General features: G+C 30.7%; 1 protein-coding gene across 4 annotated transcripts in view; it reads left to right on the top strand.

The window, feature by feature from the left end:
- The window catches only part of LOC126739916 (frizzled-2), a 198,236-nt gene that overhangs the window by 158,052 nt on the left and 16,455 nt on the right, over window positions 1-23,729 (top strand). For all 4 annotated transcript variants that reach the window (XM_050445743.1, XM_050445744.1, XM_050445745.1 and 1 more), the window contains one exon: window positions 18,665-18,718. The gene's annotated coding sequence lies outside the window, so the exon portion shown is untranslated. The remainder of the gene's footprint in view (window positions 1-18,664; window positions 18,719-23,729) is intronic.

The following is a 23,729-nucleotide window of genomic DNA, read 5'->3' as shown; positions in this document are numbered from 1 at the left end:
GTATTATACAATTTAATGAAATAGCACAAAGAACAGATTAAATTTAAAATAGAAAATAGAAGGTAATAGGGGGTTGTATTTAAATGAAAGTTTTATTATAGGCATATTTTTTTATTCAACTCTCCTGCTGGAAATAATAGTCAAATATTTTATGTTTAAAGATTCATAGCTCCAAAATCTTGAAACAATCGTCAATATAGTTGTAAAACTTTGAAATATTATCAAAAAAACTCCGTTCGTAACTAGATGTTCGATATGAAAAACCTTTAGATCTAATATTTACATTATGTACATGCGATCTTTGAATAATTTATAAGATATATAGGTGTCTTATAAAATACTAACCTGTTATAAAAAGATGCACAGTTACAGTACGCTTAGTTTCCATTTTAAGCTAGTTATTTGCAGAGAGTTTATAAGAGATTCTGTTATATTTACGAATTTCATAGTTATACCGTAAACAGGAGTTTCGCACTCTCGATTTTTTTGAATTTGTGTCATGCAGTTTCCATAAACGACATCTCCATAGTCAACCATAGACTAAACGAGAGCGTTACATAATTTTTTTATTGCTTGCGATAGAATGTGTCAATTGCTGCATAATAATTTAAGTCTAAGATAAGTTTTTCGGATCCAATGAAATACATGTTGATCAAATTGCATTTGATTGTTTAAAATAAGACCAAGATTTTGTAGATTTTCTTTTTTAATTTGATTTTTTTCTAATTTTCACATCATTTTTTGGCCCAAATATTAAAAAACAACAGTGGCTTAAATTTAGATAAAGAGAGTGCTGTAGAAAAATAGACCTTAAGTTTTCTAAATCCGCATTAATAAATTGAAGCGACTGCGTATCATCCGCGTAGTAATTACCTTTACTTGTTTTTATCACTTTATTAATGTTTGATGTATATATTGCGTACAATAATGGACTTACAACCGATCCTCGAAGAGAATATGCCGTGAACTAAATAATATCCCATCAATCCTAACACGCTGACTTCTTCCTGTTTCTAATAATTTAAAAAATGAAATAGCATCTCTTTTAAATATATATAATAATTTTTAATTTATATATGTTAAAACGTTGTTGAATTATAGATAGATAAATTTAAAAGCCAATACAAAACTTATAGAAGTTTTATAATAAGATTTATTTTGGATAGTTACCTGCAAATGGTACTAATTTAGATATCAGAGGTTTCTTGTTAATTAATTTTTTTTCTTAGATGCTTCGGCTACTTTGTCGTGAAATCTCTAGAAATAAAAATTAAGAAGATACAATTTGTAAAATTACAATGCACAAATTTACGCACATACTTCAGATTACGTTTCAGATTAGTGCTATCCTCTTAATTTTCTTCATTTTCTGTTTTCAATTTTTTGTGTAATTGGCAAAAGCCTCTGACTTTTTCAAGCCTTAATGTGACCCCTTTTTAGATGTTTTTTTTATTTGTAGTATTGTCAGACGTTTTTACTACTATTAAACAATTGGCATTTGCTTGAGTTCTTATCAATGTTACCCTTGGCAAAGAATTTCCACACATCATTCTTAAAATTAAAATAAACTTATAATATTGTTACAGTACTGTATCGACTCAGCCTATAGCGAGCTTAATGATGTATACAGGGTGTTCGAAAAATAGACGAAGATATTTTAATGGGTGATTCCTTGCAAAAAAATATGAGAAAAAGTTTGTATAAACATGGGTCCGGAAATGCACAGTTTGATCAGTTTGATACAGGGTGATTTTTTTTTAAATATTTTTTTTTTATTATTATTAAAAAATATATTTACTCGATTTTTTTGAAGTTTGGCAGTATTACTTGTTGTATTAAGAGGCTAATTTAGCCCTAATTAGATTAAAATTATAAGGTTCAGTGGCGTCCCGGAGGATATCTTAGCAAATATTATTGGCAAAAAAATGTACGCCACTACCTTTTTTTTAACTTTAGAATTTGTTCTTTGAATAAGCATTTAAAAATACAACTTTTTCGCCCCTTGTATTATTTTCTTATCTCACTTCGTTTCATACAAAAAAATAAATAGCGTTTTATTGCATGCCACTGGACAAAATTAATTTATTAATTTTTGGTAAAAAAATTACAGGTGCCTTGGAAAACAAAAAATCATTTCTGCATGAAGGTTTGACAATGATAAGTGTCAGTTTTCCTAGAAAATTAATTAATATTAATAAAAAATTAATTTTTTAAATATGTATCACCCTGTATCTTGAAAACTGTGCATTTCCGGACCCATGTTTATAGAAACTTTTTCTTATATTTTTTTACAAGAAATCATCCATTAAAATATCTCCGTCTATTTTTCGAATACCCTGTATAGAATGTAAGCTCCATAAAATAATATTACCGACTATATTTACACATTTAGTCATTACAAACTTAAACTAAAGAAGCTCTTAAAAAGTTGAGTTGGTAAATAAGTGGGAATGCATAGATCAATTGGTCTTATTTTCCCTAAAAGAGAAATAATATCTATTATTTTATAATACATTTACTAGTATAAAATCGGGATGCAAACTTACGATTTTCTACTCATTTTTAATACTTTGATGCGTCAAATGAATTGCTTATCTATGAAAGGGTTCAAGTCACTACTTAACGGAAATCAGGATTATTATAAAATATTCTTTATACTACGCATACCTACCGCTTAGTCAGTTACCAGCATATTATATTTATTTTTCAAATGGTATAAGTCAGTGACTTAAATAATTTCATAAATGTACATAGATTCGTGCTGGTAGTGCCATCTGCATCTATCGCCATTATGCGCGTAAATGACAATTTACTGGAGAAATGGTGAGTACTGATGATCTTTTAAATTTTAAAAACTGGTGGTCAAAGTACCATAAGAAACATGCTTTTCCTTGGAAAGTAGTGCTAGTTGTAACTGTTGAAGCTTTGAAATTTATTGATGGAGTACAAGGGAGTTCTTTTTTTGCTAAAAATTCCTAAAGCACGAATTGTTCAACTACCGAATGGCAGGACTTATTCTGGGTAGAAAATTCCAATTAGTAATAAAAAGATGAATGGTATCTGAAAAGTAACTAGTTATGTTCCTGAAAATTTTATGGAATTTTATTAAAAAATACTTAATTGGCCAAATACTGGTGCGGAAAGTAAGCAGGAAGAATAGTATCTCATAAAAAACTAAAATGTATTTTCTTTCCTGTTAATGATAAATCTTTAAAAATAAAGTATATGAATAAAAAAAGCAGAAATATTACACAAGACATAAAGTGTTATTATGCCAAAAAGCGATTCAAATCATCTTTAAAGTAAGTAAAAAAACTAAATGGTCTTTAGAAATGGCCAATGAGCATATCTCCTTATTTCTCTTAAAAACTCGTCCCATATTTGACTAAAAAATTGATTTCTCGTAACAAACTAAATACATCTATATTATGTCGACTCTTGTCAGCGAAGAAAATAAAGCATTTACAAGATGCCTGCACGGCGGCTGCCTTCGAGGCAACATATGTGCGGTCCTTAGCGTGCCCGAGATAAAAAGTGGTACTTATCTGGTTAAGACTACAGTAGAAAATTGCAAGAATGACGGAACAACCCATTGAAGTACCTTGGTCAAGACCTTAACGTGATAAATTACCCTGACGACCTGTTAGCTTACCGTGTATATGATCTACAGACGAAAAGTTGTTACTAAATCAGAGTAAGAAGAACATATATAACATAATTATAATTTAATATTTTTGAATTATTTAAATGTGCATAACTGTTAGCTGCATGATTCTCACTTTTTACATGTCGCACTTAGATATTCTACTTTGAGTGACAGGTAATTGCGAGGGAGCCTCGACCCAAGGGTGATATCGACCCCATATCGAGTAAGGTAAAAGGAGGGTGGTAAAATAACTATTACTTGATGGAAAAACGGGCATTAGGAAAATAATGTGAGAGAACTCAGAGTTGCTTTAACATTACTGTTTAAAACAACGACTATTATCACGTTATCTGGTTACGAAAGTGCTTATCAACGCTGACATTGATGGATTACCACCAGTCAAAAGTACAGATGGACCTAGGCGAACCGATTTTAATAAAGAAAATCTGGTGGGATAATCGATCGTATTGCCGCCAGAATAATTGAAACGTTTTTATTTATATAAAACTCAAAGTGGCGTATATTCTCAATAATTTCGAACGGTATTGATAAGGCCTGTCTTAGTTATCGCGCCGTTATCCTGGTGATCAATCAAAGTTAAGCTAACAAATCACAAAAGTTTAATTTTATTTTGCCATGTGGGACCTACTTTTTGTTGATAAAATATGTCAGTTGAAAGGTGGAATTTTTATATAAGTAGCTTGTTCATGACATTAAAAATAAAATTATTTGCTTTAAATATATTATATTGCTTTTTTTTAAGGTGAGACATCGATTTCTAGCTAACATTTATTTTATTATGTTTTTTTATTTAATTTTTGAACAATAAATTGATTTACAATAATTTAATTTTTGTTTTTAATGATGATTGAATATTTATCGTATGAATTTATATGCTAACATTTTAAACCTTTCTTGGCTCGCCTTCAGGGTTATCTTAAATCTTAAATTTCGATATGGAAAATTATTTTTATTCATTTATTGAAATTTGAAAAAAGTTTTAGAAAAGTACATTTTTATATTTTAAAATCGATGTATTATATAACTCTCAAATTAAATTTTAAAATTTCGGAAGAAAATGGTATTACTCTACATGAGTTCATAGTTTTTTCTCTTAAATTGAAATATCTTACCGAAATATATGAAATAATTGGCTTTATTATAATACTTCTCTGTACAGGGTGGTCCTTAGGAAACTGCATGTACTGTGTCGAACTTTCTTGACTCGAATATCAAAATATTTAGCAATTTATTAAAGGTTTTACACACATACGTAATTACAGTAAATAAATCACTCTCTTACTTACGATCGTATTAAAAATTATTGCAGGTACAATTATCTTAAATACTTGTATAGGCTGGGACTATATTTAAAAATGAAAAGAGAAAAAGCTTTATCCTTAAAGAACCATCTACAACCAGAAGGAGAACTCATTAAGGTTTTTCTAATTCCAAGATTTTTAAACTTAGAGCTTCTGTATTAACTGAATAAAGATGTTCTTTAAGTTATTTTGCTCTATTATAGTGGCAAATTTGTTAATTGGTAATATTTTTACTAGGACTGACGTGACAGATTTCCCTCCAAGATTTTTGTAAGGATGAATTCGACGGAAGTTAAAAAAATCTATGATTTTTGGGATTAATATATAAACTAGTGTATCAAGGGTATTTGCATGCATATTTTAACCTATATAGTGTTTTTCTCCTTTAGATTGTCACATTATACCCGAAAAACATCACTTTATTTCCATACTCTTCTAATTGTGTAACTGAGATCGGGATATTTAAATGAGAATTTGACTTTTCCACCTTTTTCTATATCATCGCATTATTTTCTTAATAGTTCCTGAATCGCCTGAAAATCGTGTTTTTCCTTCTTAGTTCGTCAGATTATATCCGAAAAACATCACTTTATTTCATGCTCATCTAATTGTGTAACTGAGATATCGATATATAAATGAGAATTCGACTTTTTCACCTTTTTCGATAACATCGCATCATTTTTCTAATAGTGTCTGGATCCCCTGGAAATAGTGTTTTTCTCCTTTAATTTATCAGATTATACTCGAAAAACATCACTTTATTTCTATGCTCATCTAATTGTGTAACTGAGATAGCGATATATAAATGAGAATTCGACTTTTCCACCTTTTTTTATATCATCGCATCATTTTCCTAATAGTGTCTGGATCGCATGAAAATAGTATATTTCTCCTTTAAATTGTCAGATTATATCCGAAAAACATCACTTTATTTCCATACTCTTTTAATTGTTTAACTGAGATAGGGAAATATGAATGACAATTCGACTTTTCCACCATTTTCTATATCATCGCATCATTTTCTTAATAGTGTCTGGATCGCCTGGAAATAGTGTTTTTCTCCTTTAATTTGTCAGATTATACTCGAAAAACATTACTTTATTGCTATACTCTTCTAATTCTTGGATTAGAAGAGTATGGGAATAAAGTTATTAAAGCTTTACCCACACCACTCTCGTGGGCTAGCCGGAGGCAATTTAAACCTCGGATACCTCTATTTGCCATAAGCCACCCTTAGTTGGTGATTCTAAAATTTATTATATATATCGTAATCTGTAAGAAGACTAAGAATTTGAAAAAATATCTCTTATATAATTAACACCGGTAATACTACACTATAACAGGCTTTTTCCGAATAAGTTACTTAGCTACTTAGATAAAACTTAATCTGAAATAAAAGCTTGAAGGGTCTCTGGCAATTTATCAAGAATCTCGCCTAAATATCATCTATTTACCTGTTCTATATGGAAAGACCAGATAACCTGCATTTATATTTATAAATATATTTTTTTCATTAAACCATTGCTGCTTACTATTCCCATTTGAAAAGTGTAATAACACTTCATCGAGATCGAGTACATTGGAGGAACAAGCATACATTAAGCAAAACCCGTTTAGTTAATAACTGAGAAGCTCTGTTTTAAATCATTTCTGCTAATCGATAGTTAGATAATATCCACCATCGAGGCCGGTTCAAGTTTCCTCGTTTATCACATGACAAGCTGACCCACATTCAACATTCCCTCTTTAAATATTCGCCGCATGCAGATGCTGAGCCTAGATATCTCTTTGTCGGCATCTTTCTAGCCCTTGAGTGGCCCGTTTTATATTAAGCAGACCCCCAGTCACTTGAAAATTATATTCTATTATTCGCATTACGATTTTATATTATGCCGTGTATGAAAGACGTGGGTTAACTGAAATAGTTGTTTGTAAAACTTTAGAATTTCTAATAATACAGTATCAGACGAAGACTAATTAATATTTGTGAAAGTAGATCGCAATCTCTCTGGTAATTATAGTAACGGCTACACGGATACCTACATTCTTCCTGTCACCCACCCAAATGATAAATAGTTTCAGATATTTGGCTCGAATCCAAACTGTACCTGTGGGTATCTAACGTAAGAAAACAAAAATCGCCCGCGTTTATTTGAAAAGGTTAACCTAAACCTTGTCTTTTAGTTATTACGGCACGTAATTGACGTAATACAATAAAGTAAAACGGCATTTAATTTGACGGTTTGTTTGAGCTTGTCTACTGAATTGAAAACTACTGACATAAAACGATTAATATTATGACTTCGCACGATTGATACTAGAAACACGCCAGCCCGGTTATTTTTAGCTATGAAAACTATTCGGTTTATGTATTTTTCTGCCTAAAAATAAATTGTCGTTTTAAGTCGGTAAAATATGAGGTTTCAAGTTATAAAATCATATTTTTGACGTCTGTGTAATATTAAAAATATTTTTTTATTTATTTCAAGTTAGTCCTTGTTGCACGTTGACATTTCCCTGTCATCATTTAGTTCTTATCCAAAGTATGTAAGTAATTTATTTTAATTAGAGTAGAAGAAAACTATTAAAAATGAAGCTTTAAAATAATGTAAATTTACTCAGTTAATTAGAATTGAATTTAAAAAGAAATAATCACAATAGAAAATAAATCAAAAAACGAAAGAATCGGTTGATATAAGCTAAGTGCTCAATAAATAAAAGAAGATTTTAATTTATCCAATAGTTCATCGGTGGTACCTAATTTTTGGCTTATAGATTTAAAAAGATTATTTAAATACACTAAAACTTCCTAAAAAATGTAAACAGTAATAAACTAACATAAATCTAAATAAATTTGAAAATGAAAATTAGAAATCGATTTACAGGTACTCATTCAAAAACAAGTGCATGCATAAATTAAATTAAATTATTTAATTATAAATTATAATTATTTTCTTTATAAAAAACTATAACGGTATACATATATTTCGTGTTAGTAGCATTTAAATAGAACTGACCTACATTAGAAATTCTTCAAGGATATAAAAAAACTTTTAGAATGTTTCACAGAACTAAGAATTATATAAAATTGAGATTTAAAATTATTACACAAAAGTTAAGTATAATATTTAGAATAATAAAACAAACAACACAATTCAAAAATTAAAATGTGTGTACTAACTATTTATATACAGTTAATCATTTAAAAGTAATAAACATTAAAATTATACTTATATCTATTATTATGCATAAATTAATTGGATATAAGGTTTATTTCATTAATACCCTTTTTTTAAGTCCTTCTCATTATATGAAGTGTTTGTTTTTTGGAAAATCTTCTTCTGATGTCTAGATCTTCTGCTTGTTTGACTACCCTGAAGTTTTTATCCAAGAGTCTACCTGTGTTGTCTTTCCCTTTTTTCTATATTTCTTCTTTCCGCACATAAGAAACAAACGGCTTTAGTTTATGGTTTATGGAACTGCCGTAGTGACAAAAAAATTAAGTCGTTATAAAAAAAAACTGACATATATATTTATATATGGAAGATTCAATTCTTTTTTTATATTATTAAGTCTTACTTACTAAAAAATTACCTTAACTGCTCATTAATATTTTAACCAAAAGGCTTTATTTTTCTGATTATTAAAAAAAATTACCACAACTACATAAATGTCGTGCTCTTTTTAAACAATCTCTTCGTGCCGGAGAATAATTATCTCCAGAACAAAATTACTGCTTTACAAAACACGATAATTGGTCGTAAGTCGAGATGAGAACCCGCAATTTTCACGTAATAATTTAATTTAAAGTCACGCTTTTTATATTTCATTATTGTATTAAGAGATTTTTTTCACGAGATAAGGCAGCAAGAAACTAATAGAAACAAGCTCAGGGCAAAGGTCGAACTTCCTTTAATTTAAATTTCTAACGATTTCATTTAAATACGGACCTGATTGGTTTTTGTTTCATTAGCTGCTACTGCTTTTGAAGGGCACTTAACATTCATTTCAAGTAATTTAGAGCCAAATTTAAATTGAGTTTGAGTTTGTGTTGTGCTTTACCCTCGTGAAGTTTTTATTTTACAATAAAAAGCCTTGGGTAGAACTACGTTACTGTGTAAAATACAAAACAAACTAAATTCTGTTGCAATGATAATAAATGATGATGCTAAGTGTCATTATCGATTTATTTTCATTACTACTAATGGATGTGAGGGTCAAATAAAAATTGACACTGTGATTAATGATGATAAGTGTTTGTACCTTATATTAAAGAAAAATGTTGACTAATGGCTTCCATATTATATGACTTGACTCTTTTTATTTGCACAGTTTAACTTTCAATGTAAAAAACTTGCTAATTATCATCCTTCAACACACAACAAATATTAACTATATATATCGACCAGTTTTTAATGGCAAATATATGGCATAACCAGCTTTATATCGAGATTATTCCATTTAAAATTAAATGGATGCTTGGCCAATTAAAATCGCATCTATGAATATAGATGCGCCTTCCATCTTGCATGAAATTTGCTAAAATGGATCACAACCACTTTCGAGGCCTTGCAGGCACGGATATTTGCTTTTAATTGTGAATAAGTGAACTAAATCAATGTCAGAATTTTCAGTCTTAATGCAACAAAGTTTTTCCTAATAGGTGCAGCTATCTTGTTTGTTAATGAATGACGTGACTGCGTAGGAAAATGGTAATGCAGTATTAACATAAAATGGTAAAGCAGTATTAAAATATTTGTTCAACAGTGCCAAAACAAATAAAATCGGTTGACTTATCAGGGAATACTGATTAAAAATGTCTGGGAACAATGGATAATTTATCGACCCCAAACTTTTTTATTTTAAATGGCTACTCTAAGCGTGATACATCATTTTAAAGAGCATATAACCTCCCATCTAACTAAACCGAAAAAAATACAATTTATTGAAATATAAGCGAATAGTAGAAGCGAAAATATGTGGGACTCAAAAATGTTATCAACTCGGACCCCCATTTAGTAAAGAACATCTGCTTCAGTCAACTTTTTTGTAAATAGACTGGCATAACTGTAGATACTGGGATAATGAAAATCCACAGCTTTTTCGAGAGGATCACACTCAGTATCCTAAAAAAAATTATGTGGCAGGAATTTATGGGAACAAAATCATCGGGGTATTTTTTTGAAAGAAAATTTAACTGGACAAAATCATTTAGACTTCCTCAAAAATACAATATATCCTTCAATCGTGCAATCTTTGGAAAACCAAGTAGATGAAAATGATGTTGGGATACTAAACGAAAATAATGTGTATTTCCAACAAGATCGGCTTCCCCGCACTACACTTTGACAGTTCAAGAGTGGCTTAATAAACAGTTTCCAGGGATGTGCATTGGTAGGCCTGCGTGCAGTTTAATAGCCTGCACGGTCGCCAAACTTAACATGACTAGATTTTTTTCTTTTGGCGATATTTAAAAAGCAAAGTTTATAACCTTACCTGAAAATATTAATCATTTAAAGGGTTGATTTTTTTTAGGCACGTTTTTACACCCTTACTGTCTATAAATCTATAAACTTGCATTCTTTATGCACTGTTGATGATTATATGCTCTTTAAGATGATGATGACTATAGGATAGCCGTAATATATGACGTCAACTGACACGATAAGGACCTGAAGGTGAGGAGGTAATTGACAGAAATTTATTTGTCATATAAAATTGAAAATCCCCCTAGATATCTAAATTAACGTGTTTTTTTTTAAGAAGTTATTATAAATTTCTGAAAAATGCATGCTCGAAATACGAAATAAAAGCACTGTATGTAGTTGAGCCCTGTATGTTGTTAAATATACTCAAAAGCCACCACAAGAATTTTACTTTTATTTAAATAAAATTAAGTATTATGACACATTTTAAACATTTTTAACAAGTTTTTAAAATTTGTCTCTTTACTTTTCTTTTTTTTCAACTTTATTTAATCCAGTAAAATCTTAATTTTAATCTCAGATGTTGTTCTTTAAAAATGGTAGTATAATACACCTGAAGAGCCAGGAGTAATCCGCGCTACCGACTGCGTACATAAAGTATACAATATACATGTGTAAGACAATAGTGCAATATTATCAATGTGTGAATCATTTCTATTTAAGTTATGCAAATATGTTACGTATATTGACATATCTTTATTTATTGAATAATTATTTTATAAATTTGACAATTTGTACGGTTTCAAATCTCCCTTGCAAAGATATTATTTAAAATTTGTAGTAAACGTGCTTTACTTTATAAATGATTCAACTAACAAAGCGTATGGCACAAAAGACGAGCCAGCCTTAAATTGTCCCCTACGGTGTAGCAACCCACTGGGCTCCAAAGGTTTACATCACACTGTCAAGGAGAGTTTTATTACTTACGATGTCAGACAGATAAGAGGGTTCGGATCCCAGCATGGTACCGGCGACACTACCGATAGAAACCGTTTTACCTCTCCGTTCGCGGAAAGTGTAGTTTTAAAAACTAATTTGATTGCCCCTCGTCGTAAAATCGCGTTGTATATTGAATAAATAATCATCGCCACGAAAACCAAATGTTGCCATTAGCCGTTGTTTGAAAATATACAATGCTTCCCCTGTCATATATCGGGTTACGACGGCATTAAAACACGTGTAAACCAAAACACACATACATACGCGTAACACCCACAGCCAGTCGGACAGACTCGTTAAAAATTTTACCACTTCCTCTTGTAGTAAATATTTCTAAATCGGATCGGGAATTGGATTTTTACCATGGGCTCTGGTGAGATGCTTAAAAGCTTTTACGTCCACAGACAGAGGGGTTTATGAATAATAGGTGACTAAAATGTACATCCATTTGTCTCTTTTTAACGTTTCAGCACGTATCTTTGTCACTTATTCGAGCCTCCTTAAATATTACAAAATACAGTACCTTATGCACAAAGGTCTTTAATTTTATATAAGTATACATTCTGTATTGTACATCGATATTTTTAAACGCTAAAAAAATTCACATACATAGGTTATTAATTCCTCTTGCATTGCTTACATTTATTATTACACGCAAGGCCTTAATTTTTTTAAATAATTCTAGAAAACTCAAACTATTGTAATAAATAAAATTATTTGCTATCTACGAGTTCCAATATCTAGTCTCCATGGCCATTATAAGGTTTTCCTTTAAGGATCTGCGTAATCATATTTCGATAGTCACTTTCAGCGATTTTAGTCGCTTATTCACTAATTAAAGACTTTATTTAATAACTAGGATAATATTAAAATAAATGTTATACTAGAGAATAAATTAAATATGATATTTTAAGTAAAAAACCAACACAATTGAACACTATTAGAAAAGCGTGTACCTTGGCCATTTAGGTTATGCTGAATAAGTAACCTGATTTATAAATGCAATATACTAATGTTGTATGCGATAATTTTCATCAAAGAGTTTTTTTATCAAAGGTAATTACCATCACCAATTTTGATTCTGAACCTCTCTGTCTAGCAATGCAAATGTTCTATGTAAAATTGATATGAAAGCGAGGAGATTTCTGTAAAACCTTCTGATTTATTAAAACATAATTAATATTTTTGTCTCTTATACGGATCAATTTGGATAACTGTTTAGTTAGTTATCTAACCAAGATTTGAAACTTGAAGGCTCTTAATAAAATAGAATTCTATGTCAAGATATTAGGCAATTTAAAAAAACTACTTGCTTGGCTAAGGCTTGTTTTATGATATGCAAATTTTGATTACACTTTACTTAAAAAATATCTAACTGACAGTTTTGATTATGGATTCTGATTTAAAAAACCGGTTTCTATACTCTGATTTTAATTTTTTTAAATTGAACATTCATTTCCCTGCTTTTCTTTTAACAAAGTTGATGACTACTTAAATTTGATAAAAATCTGGCAGTATACACAATAATTCTTATTCAAAATATTCTCTATGAACAATAGAGCTACTTTCTTTAAGAAAAGTGCACTTTATTATATCTTTTTTTGCTTTTCGTTACTCATTTAAAATGTAAAACAAGTCTTGGAATAATCAAGACGTTCAAACCAGTTACATACATAAAACTAGTTAACACGTTTACAATAACCAACTGATAAATAAGAAAAGCAAATATTTCTTATTATTTTGTTACGTTATTCCATTGAGAGCCAAGTGCATATTGGTAAAGAATCGTTTTTTTTTTAACTTTTAACTTAACACAAATCTATTGAAAGCCTGCGTATTGCTACGACTAATAAAGCGACTTAATAACTCTACAAAATTAGTATTTATAGCTATAAAATAATTGAATATTTACAAGTGAAAGGCTTTTAATAATAGTTTACGTTAGAAAAAAATTCTTTAATACCATGACGATAGTTGGTGTAATAACTTGAGAATTATTACAAGAACATTCTTCCTGCCAACTTTCTTAACCGTTTTTTGCCCAATAAACAATTTCACGCGAGTGAAGTTTGTAGGTCTGAACTGGAGGTGAAAAACTAAGAGAATTTTAAGATATATTAAGCGAGCAGCTTTTTACTAAAATTTATCACTTCGAATATTATAACGGAATTTCAGTATTTAGCGCTGTTAGCTTCCTTTCTTCCACTACATCCTATTATTACATTTAAGGCGGCAAAAAGATCAAACGAGAATGAATCGTCAAAAAGAGTATCAAAAGGAACTCGGCACATCGCCTGATTGAAGGCTTATTACTTTCATTAAAAAGAGGTTCAGGTGTTTGTGGCCGACCTGATTGCGATACCCCGATAAATTTTCGTATTTAACAGCGTGTCGTTTGAATAATGACCTTAACGAAAAGAATTTGCCTCTTGGTGATGAGATAATATGAAGATAACGACAGAACATATAGAAAGTTTCATTTTTAAAGTAAAACAATCTAAGGTTATTTAAGTGGTTGAAAGTTAGCTTAATTAAAACGTGCTGTACTGTTTTTCCTTAGAATTCAGAAAATAAAATGATTCCTATCTATTTTTATGCATAACTTAATTGGATATGAGTTTCATTTTGTTTATACTCTTTTTTACGTCCTTCTTATTCTACTAAAATTCTCGACAGGTGTATATCGAAGGTAATTAATGATTTTCCCTTAACCCGCTGTTAATGCTTTAAAACAAGGTTATCAATAACCCTCGCAAAGTTCACCTGCTGTATAACGATACGATAAAAGACAAAAGGGTTGCTCGCGTTAAAGAAAATGGGTTTTAGGAAATATTGCAATTGCCTTAAACTGACGGTGGGGGGTGATTATCGCGCAAGTTTATGTGCTCATAAATAGCAATACCAGTTTGGCATGGTAAACATGCTGGCCCCAAGATCCGCCTTAAAGTAGCTATAAAATTTAAATTTGTGCTATTTTACCCGAAAATATTAGGAAATACGATAAGACGTATTGGTTTTCTTAGAGTTTGCTATATAATGCAAAGAGAAAAATTGTTAAAGAATGCCAATATTGCTGGTAATATTTTATAATAAACACTTATGCAAAATATAATAGTAATATAGAAGTTTGGACTCTTAAGAACTTATTTGATAAAAACTATTTGGTTCGATAATGGAAAAAATCGTAAGTGAAAAATTACAGTCAATAATTTAAGTATACAAAAATTTAAAAAAAGACATAATAAGGTTTGATTTCATTTTAATCAAGTATCTACGTAACTCAAGTTATCTTAAATTCTAGTAGCTGGTGAATAATGCAGTTTTATTTTCTCACTGATGGTAAAAATTAGACGGTTCAAAATTACAGTTCACATTTTAAGATGTTTAACTAACCAAATAGGGTTGAGGGTTGTGATTTAAGAAAAAAAAGGGAAATCTTAAAGACCTCGAAGGTCGTTCTTGTAAATTAGATATTTAACCACTTAATAGAGAGTGGAATCAAGAGGTAAGCTTGTTACGTCCAAAATCTTACCAATGTATCTAAATTTCATTATACAAATTTAAACAAAATTTAACTATAACATGGTTAACGAGAATAAAAATACGCAAAAATAAAAGTCAATATTTTTACCGGCCAATCATTTAACACCACTTCCTACTAATGCTCATTAGCTGGTTTTTACCAGAGTTATACTCACACACACTTCCTACTATTTGATTCCTATTCCTGCTGGGCAGGATAGGAATCATAATCAAATTATTGAAAATATTTGGTTTATATCACAGCGATTCACCCAGTAAAAGTACTTCTTGTTATTTGTTTTACCTCTTAGTAGCAATGTATGATCTTACGTGCTTTAGTAGTATTTAAGTTATCTTATTTAAGTACACTTAAGAAAGCAAAACCCTACAAGGTGAGTTTGAGTATAACTATTCAACAAAAATACATTTAAATCAAAATTATATTATAGGTAGGTAAAAAAGAAATAAGTACAACAACAAATTAAAGTCTATATAGTATTGACTTAAAGTTAGGGTACTTAGCTGATATTAAGCTGCTATACGGGGTAGAAACTAATCAGTCGTCAAAACTCTTGGAGGGTATTCCAGCCACTACAGGGGAAAGATGTTCTAAATCAACTCGTCAAATCAGGGAAAGTGTTAAAAATCCAAAAAATACCAAGGTTCAACTATTAATCAAGCCAGGTGCTACATGCGGTATCTCAGAATTCAAAAAGATAAAGAGGTTTACCAAAATGTAAATCGGAGTCCAGAATAAATCCAAAACCAAAAAAAAAAAGAAATGTGACGCAGTGGGTTTGATCTTAAACCACTTTTCGTCCTTTAAAAGACAACGTGCGGTCACAGTTAATAACCCCTACCAAACAAAGCACGATTTAGATGCGTCATATCAAAAATAAAGTAGAAGAACTAGAATTTCAACGTGAAACTCATACGGAATGCCGAAATAAGCAAATAAAGCAAATGCCAAAACAAAATTATTTTAATGGGTCATTAATAGAAAAAAAGTGATGTATTGGAATCATCCACAACTGCTCTAAGATCGAGAAAGAACGATCGACTGTCACTTTGAACGTCAATTCAAAAGTTAACCGTAAAAATGAGTGTCTTTGCCAATTGCCAAAGCAGCAAATCGCTTCGCGGAAAACCAGGATTTAAATGAGGAAAATAGGAAGCAACTCACTTTAATTGGATGGAAAAGAGCATAGCACAAAAAATTGTCCCCATATTAAAAATATCATATTTGAGGCTATTTCTCGAGGACTCAAAATAAACAAGCATTCACAATCTTTAAGATGATTTTCCAAATCATTTATCAGGATTTCCCAATTAATAAATGTTTAGAAACCAAGTTGAGAGAGCCGAAAAACTAGACAGTCAACAAGAACAACCAATTTAGCTCCCGAAAGAAGCTCTAAATGCCAAGAAAAAGTAAAATAACGTAGCTTTTAGACTTCGATAGCAGCTTGTACCTACAGGGACTACTAATACTCCACGGGGATACAAGAAAAATGTGTGGCAACTATAATTGGACCTGAAACTATAATTGAAAACAAGACACACAAAAATATATACAAGAAAAATCACCGGAGCAGGATGCAGCATTTTTTTTTGAGAAAGTATTAGGGGTGGTTTGTTTAGAAATGAAAGCACTGTATATTAAATAAAAAACGAAATAAGGGTTAGAATAATAGATAAAAAGGATAATAAAAATTTTTTCCAAGCATGTTTTTTAAAATTCATTGTTAAATTTTTTTAATAACGCTTACGATAATATAAGAAAAAAAGCACATAAGACCTCATGACTTATATTCTTACATATATATTATAATAATGACTGTATTTCTTATCTGAAATTAATGTATGCATCAACCAGGGTCCGCCTCTGGTCAAGCACCATTCAGTACCACAAAATGGTCCTTACGGAGACCCGCTTAATTTTTTTTTCCAGTTTCTTTTTTATTATTTAATCTCACCGTGTGTGTTTACACAACAGCTCGTTATAAGATATGATTTAGAGGTGTGAACGACTCCGTTAGGACCTTTGTTTAACCTTGGTCATTATTTCTTTTGAACTTTTTATCGAACATTTATTAATAGCAATAAAAGCTGATTTAATGAAATTACTTGATGATTTTTTAAATCGCTTTAAATTTAGTTTTGCATTAATTGATAGCGGGCATTAAAAGTTGCTTTTAAAGCAACTGATACTCAATACTACAATATTCGAAACAAGTACCATGACCAACATAATTGTTCTTGAACGTAATAATATGTATGTACCAAGAAATCCAAGCTGTAAAAACTATTATTCGATAACTTCCCTGTTCGAAAATTAGTTCTTATCTAAAGTACCATTGCCTCGAATACTAACCGCCGTAGCAAGACAATACGATCGTATCTCTTTAAAATTCAAAACAAGACCAGCGAGTCGAGTCAAAATAAAACTTTCGAAGATAAAAAATCAAATTGAATAAATATTTATTCAAATGAAGCCTGGCCTCGAGGACCGTTTTAAATGAGCTAAAAGGAGATAGGTTTATACGGAAAAAAAGATGGGGGGAGAGGTGAGACTATACAATACCCATGAGGTCGTATGGTGATTGCTTTTGTGAAACAGTGTCGTAGTCTACTCAATATTTTAAGATGCTATGCAAAAATCAATGGAATTATTTGCCTAGAGGGTTACGCCGGACCCTTATTTTAAATAGCAACACTTATTCAGCGATGAAATGCGTTCTTAAAAACCTTTTAAGACGTGTCTTAATGTCCCTCCAAACACACGTCAAAATTCACAGAGAGAGGGTCACCCCTATGTATTACTCATACCCTTCAAGCCGTTAATGGTTTTTAAATGAGATGCTGAATAATGTAATTTAAATAAATACGTAAAAATCTCATTTATACGTTCTTCGCGTTGCTAAAACTGTTATTCAGTAAACAAATCTTACTATCCTTAAAGGCTTATCTGATGATTTTTAATTGGGCAAGCCGAATTTTAACTAGACGTATAATTAAACGTGATTTAAATGTGTTTTTTAATGACCTACGTGTTTGCAACATGAATTATTTAGCACTGCATAACTAAATTGCATATGACATCAATTTTATTAAAGTTATACGACTATTTATTACGTTAATTGTCTAAAGAAGGCCGCCTACGTTGTCCGACATAAACTTGGTCGATTTATTTTTCTGCGATTTAATTGATCAGTGTGTAGTTGAGTTTAAATTAATGTGTGAAGCTCAGCTTTAAGGATTTGATAAGCAGTTAAACTTGTAGAAGACATTTTTGCATATTAATTTGGTTTTATTTGTTTTTTTGTTAGTTTTACTTATGTTATTCGATTCTGTTCTATAAGAGAAATATCGCCTATAATAATAATTGTAAAATGTGCTTGTTTAATTTTTATGATTCTATGAAAATGATTTAAAATGTATTGACTATTAAAATAATATTGAAAAAACAAAAAGAAAAGTATAAATTGGACTTTCAATTACATAAAAGTTCGAATCATTAAGTTGTTATAAAGGCATAACTTAATTGGATGCTATTCAATATATTTGAAACATATATTATTATAATTTAAAGAAATGTGATGAAAACTACCTCATACACGGTTTGATCAATTGTTAAAGATTAATTTTTAATATTTAGCTAAAGAACTTACTTTAGCTTAATTTGTTAGCTAAAATGCTAATCTTCTTACATTAGTCTCAAATACCTATAAAATTATTTTTTCTTTCAGAAGATTCAACCTCGTTGAACACCAGCAATTATGGTCGTGCACAGATTTTAAATGGTAAGTTCTTAAGATCTTTATATCAACAATTATGCAAAAAAAGTTATATTTCCTTATTGGCAACATTTCAGACCGAACCCAACAAAATATCAGATAATTTTACTATATAAACTCATACATCCTCGTTAAACATACTTTTATTCCTCCGCCTGCCTATCTTAATCAGAAAGGTACTCGAACGTATAATTAAATGCTATAAAATGATTTGTGGCAATTCTCAAGCCAATTAGTCAAGTATTCTCCCATCCGTATAACTTGGCATTCAATTAAATGTTATGTCTCCTCTTATTTCATCCCACGTGACGGACAAGGATAGGCTCGCGTATTCTCTTTGCTGCATTTCTCTCTATTAAACTCACGAATAACTAGTGACCCTTGAACGGTGTGAGGTTATGTGGCATTCGTAAATTCCTGCTTTGCAATTTTTTTTAATTGTTCGAACTTTCCATTCTGATGGGTCAATGGCAAAATTTATGATGCATTAGGTAATGAGGCGTATTTTATCTATTTTTATATTTCATATTTTAGATGTTTTTTGCAATTAATTTCGAAATGTCTGACGAAGACGATGCTTCACTTGCATGGTTCACGTTTTGAATAATGAAGTTTTTGACTTCCAGAACTAAGAATGGATGACCAAATACTGTTCAAAAACTTCAGGGGGTCTAAAAGCTAAAAACTTTTAGGACGTCATAAACGTGAAAACAAGATTAATGATTACAAGAAAACAAAATTATTTCTTCCCTATTTATTAAAATAAAATCATATAAGAGCATAGTTTTTATAAAACATTTTTTTCAAACAGAATTTTCCACTTGAGATCAAATGAAGAAGTTAATAAAATAGTGCCTTAGCAAGATAGAATGAAATAAAATAATATGTATTAATATAAACAATCTCTTGTATGTTTTAGTATATTCTTGTCATTGAAATTCCATATATTTGAATGGGCCCTTATAAGTTCAATTAAATGTTGATCTTGATCTTTTGACTAAATAAAACTAAACGTCAAAACGTGTATTGAAAAGTTACACGCGTATACACCGGCAAAACCATTGGCGCCCAACATTTCCCATTGCTGCTGATCAATATTTCCTTTGATATACCGCGCCTCTAGAGCGAACATTATACCACAGTTTTCCAACAGTTGCACAACGCAAGGGTCAAACGAAAAACCAGGCTCCGTAATGTGTAATGTTATGTCTTTAGCATATTGCTTTATTATGTGAATGTAAATGCTAAAAGAAATGACACAAAGGATCGTGGAGACCTTTGAAATGTGGTGCTATTGCAAAATGTTCAGAATTCCTTGGATAAGCCATACTACTAACATCGAGGGGCTGCAACTCATAATTGAAGAAAAAATAGACGAAGTAGAAGTAGGAATTCACGACTTGATTTCGGGTTGCAGTTGATAAAGTTATATGGGCTAATGTGATCGCTAATAGCCTTCGAGGATAAGACACACCGAGAAAAAGAATATACACCCATCAGTTTTAATTCAACTTCCTACGCAATAAGTTGATCTAATGATCGTCTCAACTAAGCGTTACCTATAAATAATTTTTTTTAAATATGATTAGAGTGAAAGAGTTATTATACGGTTGAATAGTTACATGTGAATCAGATAGCAACCACGCAAACCCTTATCCACGGCCGCTAACTAGCTGAAACCTCCTTGTTAAAATTAATTAACGAAACCTACCGGAGAGAGAGAAAATGGAACCTCATCAATAAACAAAAGAAAAAATCGTTAACAAGCACCTCGGAAATCAGGACTAATTTATCTTTGACCGAGGTCCAACAAGACCAAAACTCCAAACACGAGCGGTATCAGGGGCAGCTTAAACCGCGATCTCTTGTGCTAGAGGCCATCGTGGACCGTGTGTATGTGTATTTAAACGAGAGGCGAGTAAAGATGGTAGCCGGAGATATACTCCCGCGGTTGCTTGCTGCAGCAGGACGTCGGTTTACCGGGGACAAAATAAACAAACGTCGATTTTATGCGGTCCAAGGCTTGTACATGACAGCTAGGTTTTTTGAGTGTTTTTGCCTAACAAAATATCGCATGTTTATATTTAAAGAGATAACTGAGAGAAGTAAATTGTAAATTTAATATTTTTGGAGATTACATTTAGCAACTTACATATATTCAGCTATTTGCCAAGGTAAAGTACAATTATTCCTAAGGTGGTATATTAAGTTATTTTTTACTGACCCTGATCATAAATTTTATAATAATAAAAGTATCCTCGCTGACAATAATCTATCTCCGAAATACTTGTTTTTTGTTAAGTTATAATAAATATTGCTGCTGAGGTAAATATGTTGTCATTATCAATCTCTACATAGCCCTATTTTTATTTTGTGAATCCGTTCTCAAGAAATATAGATTCATGGACCAGGGAAAGCACAGTAGAAGCCTTTCTTGGACTTCTTATTAAGAAAAAAAACAACAACATTGAATTTGATATATATTGAATACATCATATAATTTTCTTCGAACTCGCCACATAGACACAGCTTTATTGAAATGTAGACTAAATTTACAAGAATCGCTAATCTGAAATATGCAAGTTGATACGTCTGCTCGTTATAAAGTTTTTAACAGTATAAAATAAAGTGCGCTATATCCATTTAAGTTATGCGTATATGCGTAATCCAAAAAATAAGTAGGTCCATTAAACAAGGGCTTATTTGGAATTATTTAATGTTTATAAAAGGAATATAGACACAATGGGAACACAAAAGGCAAGTGTGCAATATAGTTAACAGACTAAAGTAAGATCTCAAATAATCCCCTGCTATTAGCAAAGAATTTGGTTTTTCGATGTTCCCATAAAAAAAATCAAGTGGTAAGATCGGGAGTTCTAGCAGACCATTCTATGGTACAAACCTTTCCGATCAATTCATCGTCTAGGAAATACGTCGTTCAAAAAATTATGAACGGCAGCAACATAATGTGGTTGGTGGTGCCCCATTTTGTTGAAACATCACTTTATTTTATCATTTTATTCAAGTAACACAGTTATTCTGGAATTAGTGGCGCCCTGCAGAAGTTTCAAGTAATTTTCAGCATTAAGATATGTATTATTTAAAAAAGGTTCAACAATATGAACTCTAAGGATACCAGCCCATCTATTAAGTTTTTGAGGTTGCTGCGTCTTTTTTTTTTAAATAAACGAGGATTAGTCTCGCTCCAATAACGACAGTTGGTCCCATTGACATTAAAATGTAAATAAAAGAAGCATTCGTCCAAGAAACAGGTCAATTCGATCAGAAACGATCAAAATTATCTTAATTTAGGTCATATACTAGTTTGATTTTGTAAGCATGAAAGTTTTGTGAACGGTATTCTTAAGCCACGCCAGATGCGGTGGCAATTTTTTCAGTAGATGTATTATATTCCACCTCAACTTGACCCAATACTGCAATTTCTACCGATGATTTACCTTTTTATCCGGATGATTATAATTAAAAGCATGTGCTGCATGTGTGATAATAAAGACACACAAACTCAATTCTTTCTTGCAGCTTATAAACCATAGGTATCATTAATATCATCAGGACTAGATTAATGATTGTTGAATGTTGTTGTTGCTTACATCAACAAAACACCAAAATAAAAATAAGTAAATCAACAAAAGCACCGAAATATGCACGTATTTATTGCATATTTTGTCGTTTTTGTTAAAATAAAAACTCGAATTTTCGAAATGGATTTTTTTTCTTGATTCAAGATAACGTCTTAAAAATAAGGCCTGAAAAAATGATAAAAAAGACAATTTATGTAGGCAAGAAAATTGCAAGATTTAAACTTTTGAATAATATCAGCCATGTTTATTCATATTTCTTGACTTATTGTCAAGAAATATGAATAAACACTGAATGAATTGACAAAATAAATAAATAGGGCTATATAGAAAGTTAAATTACCTTTAATTCAAGGTATCACTCGACCCTTATTCCTATTTAAAAAAAAAGTTGACATAGGAGCTCTGGGGGATGAAGAGATAACGTCAGTGAAACGCAATTTTCGTCATTAAATAATCCCCTCATTTGACGTGTTCGGTTGTTTTTGGCTAAACAATTTATTTTTTAAGATTTTAGACATCAACTAAATATCCTGTATATCAAAGGCTTTTCAAATATGGCAGTTTTATTTGGTACTGTATTCTAAAAATTGTACTTACATTTACATACTTACACCGAGTTTTAAATCGAGTACTTCTAAGAATAAAAAGCCGCTTTTCATTTATTGATAATCAGAATAGATAATCAAGCCGACTAGTTATGGAAGTTCTATAATTTAAGTTAAGCACAAATCTGACACAGCTCTTTTACATACTTTGCACAATGATACACCTGTGTCAGGCAAGGGTCATAAACAACATCTAAAAAAATCTGATAGGGCAAAACTCACATAGGCCTGCCTTTGTCTTTTCATTAAATATGCTTCTAATATTATACATTAATTTTAAATTGGATAATGAATTTTGGGCTATTCTAAAAATACATGTCTTTTTGAATGTTAGGTCAAGATCCAAGTAAAGGACAATATTACGACTAATTTCTGCCAGTAAGAGCTTCGTTTTTTAGTCTGATATTCAAATCTTCTAGTTTAAATACGCTCTCTTGTATATTTTTGACAGTATTTTTGGGATATTAATTTCTGAAGGTTAAGATTTAGTTTTTCTAAAGCAACTACCGAATCACATGATATACAAATGGAATATCAGAGAGGGCCAAGTATGAATTCTTAAGGTACCCCGTTTTCGAATAAGTTGAGTGGAGTTGGTATTTTGATAGCAAATATATTCGTATCTGTTGTAATCATAGGTATTTAATTGTACTAAGGAACTGAGGGTAATGCATTTTAAAGTTGCAATATAAAATTATGATTAATATTGTCGAACGCTTTTGTGTATTCAAGGAGACCCAATAAAGTTAAATTTCTTATTAGCAAAACATATGTTATATGTATCTGATAACTAAGTTTTTAAGCAACCGT

The sequence above is a fragment of the Anthonomus grandis genome, chromosome 8 (assembly GCF_022605725.1).
Source record: "Anthonomus grandis grandis chromosome 8, icAntGran1.3, whole genome shotgun sequence".
Taxonomy (NCBI): Eukaryota; Metazoa; Arthropoda; class Insecta; order Coleoptera; family Curculionidae; genus Anthonomus; species Anthonomus grandis.
This window is presented reverse-complemented; position numbering and strand designations above follow the sequence as displayed.